This window comes from Bubalus kerabau, chromosome X (assembly GCF_029407905.1).
Source record: "Bubalus kerabau isolate K-KA32 ecotype Philippines breed swamp buffalo chromosome X, PCC_UOA_SB_1v2, whole genome shotgun sequence".
Taxonomy (NCBI): Eukaryota; Metazoa; Chordata; class Mammalia; order Artiodactyla; family Bovidae; genus Bubalus; species Bubalus kerabau.
The window spans coordinates 155674258-155678364 of record NC_073647.1 but is presented as its reverse complement, the minus strand read 5'-3'; the positions used below and the strand labels follow the sequence as shown (position 1 = coordinate 155678364).

Below are 4107 nucleotides of genomic sequence, written 5' to 3'. Positions count from 1 at the left end.
AATCCAACACCATTCTTTGCAAAGATCATCCTTTTCCCATTGTCCTGTCATGAATCATGTTTCATAAATCAAGTGCTCACATCCCTCTTCTGGATACTTGATTCTGATTCATTAATCTCATTGATTTTCTTAGTGCCAAAACCCACAATGTTTTATATATTAGAGCATTGTAATAAAGCATAATTTCTAACAGTAAAAAAGAAGGTTTATCAATGCAACAACCTAAAAATGACAACGAAAACCCTTCTCATTCTCATACCATGATTCAGGAATATGCCAACTACTTAAACTCAATTCCATGTTCCATCAGCAATATGGGAGCAGAAACCAGTCAGATGATTTTAATCATCACACCAAAATGCTACAGTTACAGGTGTTTGCCTGTATGCTTGTCTGGCCTCCACGCTTGTCTCTTACAATTCCAGGGTCCATTCAGAGCTGTTAGCTCACCTTTGTGTCTTTTACGTCCTGATGGGTGACCCCAGAAGCAGATCCAGGGACAAAAATTCAAATGCAAGTTGGTTATTTGGAAGGCAGTCCCAGGAAACACTGGTGGGAAAGTGGAGTAGTTATAAGAGAAGGGAAGGGAGCCATAGCTGCGTGTGATAATAAGCAAGGGGCCGTCATGGGCTCCTGGAGATCAATCCCAGGGGCGTCTAGAGGAGAATATTGATCATGTTGCAGAGTTATCCTGCTGGTGGGATGAGGAAGCTGGGGTATTTCTCCACCAACAATTTGTCATCATTTGAGGCCTGCTCTCAGGGGCACTGACTCTGCAGCACTTCCATCTTGCCCTGAGCACCAGCTAAGTGTGTTCTCCTGGACAGTTACAGATGTTTGCAACAAGCAGCCTTGGGAGTGTAGAGGGAGGAGGAGGATATGTGGGGATGTCAATAAGTTCTGTTACGGGTGCCTATAATCACAGGGAGGGCAGCCAGGTCCACCCTCAGGAGAGTCTGCAGTCCTGAGTTCAATGGAAATGCACTGCTCTTTTCATTTGGGGTATTGAGGTGCACATGTCAGGAGGCCGGATTTTAAAAAACTTTTTCTTTGTGTCTCATTCAAAGTGCAAATCACATTATCACTTGAACTTTGGTATCTCTTCTAGCTTGTAGCTGAGTGGATGGTGGGTAATACATGGCATGGCTGGGGTAATACATGGCATGGCTGAGGTGTAGGCTTTAGTATCCCTGCCATTTCCTTCCTTCAAAGCCACTTTTTTGGGGGCTGCTTGGTCAATTAATTTATTGCTGTCTTAATCCAAAAAATCTTCATAGAAAAGTGTGATTTGCTTTACCAGCTCTCAGCAGCCCATTCCTGATTGCTAAGGAAGCTTGCCTTCCAAGCTATTCAATCTCTGTTCTGGGCAAGTGACATTTTGGGATGGTTCCTCTTCTTTTTAACCTCTTTCTTAAGCTTCTTATCATAGACTGATTCTCTCATATAGCAGCATGAGCTTCCTCATACCTCTCCTCCATCATGTCTGGAGTTACGTTGTTCTTTATGTATTAAGAAAATTATTTCTTATAAGCATCTTCATTTTCTTCAGTTAGGTAATGCATGTCATCTACAATGGTCTGAGCCAGGATGTGATTCCGGAGTACTCCTGCATTGAATTCCTTGCTTTCTGAATCATAACCAGGGAACCATTAGGTACTACGAGGGATAAACAAACCTCCATCCACAGCACCCTTCAGGATCCCCAAAATTTTATTTCTAGTGTTAGATCTGGCAAGATCCTGCATCCAAATATGTGGTGAAGGCACCAGGTTGACCATCAATGCTTTCCATGTTGTATTCATCGCTGGACATCTCCACATAGCCTCATAGATCTTGTCCATGCCAAACTGATCGAGAAGCCTTTGGACCATCAGTGGACCAGTACAATGTGCTGCAGCATAATTTGTCAGGTCAGCCTTCTCACCATACTTCGGGAGTTCATGGGCATTAGCTGCACAGACTGTCATATCTCCATACACACGGGCATAAGCAATCTGACAAATGATTGTTGTTGATACGAACTCATCTTGTATTAAGATGTATTATACTTATTTTTGTCCTGGATTACCAAGCATTTCCTGGCATAGTAGTCAGTCTTACTATCTTGTCTTCTAAGTTTCATTTGGTACCTTTCAAAGTAGGTCTTATTCTTTACAACCTTGACAAACCCCATCCTGCAGAACAGAGACCCCTGTCTGCAGCTCACTATAAAGATCTGCAGCCTCCAATGCCACTTTGAACAAACACACAGATACCATGGAGCAGCCAGATGATTGCTAGCTAGTGTAGCCAGATATGTCTCCTAGCACACCGCAGTCCCTGTAGAACAGAGTGCCATGCCAGAGCTGCTGCTCCTCAGAGACCTTGGTCCAGGGCTGGGCAAACCAGTGAGACTGAGAGTCACCTGAGGCATGTGTATAAAAAGCGGTTCTTGGGCTGCACTCCTGAGATGCTGATTCAGGAGGTCTGAAGTAGGACCTAGGAATCTACATTTTTGACCAGACTCCCAGGTGATTCAAAGTAAAGTCAAGAATGTTCAGACTCCTTATCTACAAACTGCACAACAAGAGAAGGTATCAGTAGACCTTAGTTAAAACCAGGGGGTGGAGGGGGGATCCTGAAAGTTTAACTCTCCATTACCTCGGATGAATATTCCTACCTCCTACATGCATGCTTGCTCTTGGGGAAAATGGACGTTGTGTGGTGGCTCCATACTCCTCCACACGCCTTCAAGATGAATATGACATATCCATGTTTGCTCTATTAAAAGACACTAAGCAAATGGGAAAGGTCTACATCAACCCTGGCTTAGAATTCAGGTCATTCCCAGCCTCTGAAGAGAAGACTAGACAACTTCATATGAATAATAAACTCTCTGGAGACCCTTAGTTCCCCCCAGTAATTTTCAATGCTCAGGACAGGCATGATCCATTGTCTCAGATTTCCAGCCCTCTGCAGAATCCTACAGCCGCCTCCCCCTCCAAGATTTTTAATTGCCTTGGCATTAACATGGTTTCGTTGGACGTCAACTTCTTAGGAAATATAAATTGAGCTAGAGAAGAGCTGCTTCTCAGTATATATGTGTGTATATATATAAACAGGATCTCCTTATTCCTATGCCATAAATTAGGCTGTTGGAAAGGAAGATGGTAGCTCTCTTAGGTCATCAGGATATGCTTTGGGACTGTACTTATGCAACAGGAGAAAGGCAGTTACTTAATAAATCTCAGAAGGGGCTTTCATTCAGCTTCCTCTGTCCACCGATTTGATTCTGTTCACTTCATGATGTACTTCTATATTTGCATTCACCATCTAGCATGCGCTCTTTACTTTTGCTTTCACTTCAATCTGCATCCATGAATTACCCATAGATACTCAGATCTCTAAATCATAGGGTAAATTAAGGTCATGGATTCAATTGGGAATATGACATTGAAGGTGAATTTCTTAGAGCAGGTCTTCATAATAGTTTGAGGGGCTCCCAGGCCATATGAAATGCCCACAAAAGTGTGGACCCTCTTCCCATAAAAATACAGCTACAGACAGCATTTTGCATACAATTGTGTAGAAATCCACAACTCATACCAAAAAAAAATATATAATAATCCCAATTAGACATAAGAGGCTACGGTGGGAGGAAGAGGAGGGGCAGAATAATGAAGAAGGGCCAGTCTCAGGTAAGCATCTCTGTGTTGATTAAAGTGACATAACACTAGCTACTGTAACAAACAACCCTGCAAACTTAATAGTGCCTTGTGGGTGTTCCTGGTCAGTGACTAAGTGACTTTGCCATGGCAAGTGAGTGACTCAGGCTTCTTCCACCCTGTAGTTCTACCATCCCCCCGAGCCTCAGTCCTGTGCAAACAGCCAGCAGGAGGAGAAAGACCATGGATAAGGTACATTTACTTCTTCAAAATCCCATCCCGGAAGTGCTGCCTCTCACCTCCAGTCTTATTTCGTTGATGGGAACTGGTTACAGGGCCACATATGGATGGAAATGGGGATGGAGAATGCACACCCTGTCTGGGTAGCCATGCCCTAGCAAAAACGCCGTGGAAAGGGGAGCATGAGATTTGGTAGGCAGAAAGCTGTATCTCTTCCTAAGCA

At 43.6% G+C, this 4107-nt stretch overlaps 1 pseudogene; it reads right to left on the bottom strand.

The window, feature by feature from the left end:
- Nucleotides 1-1324: 1324 nt before the first annotated feature.
- On the bottom strand, nt 1325-2173 carry LOC129639063 (60S ribosomal protein L5-like; annotated as a pseudogene).
- Between the last annotated feature and the right edge of the window lie 1934 nt (nt 2174-4107).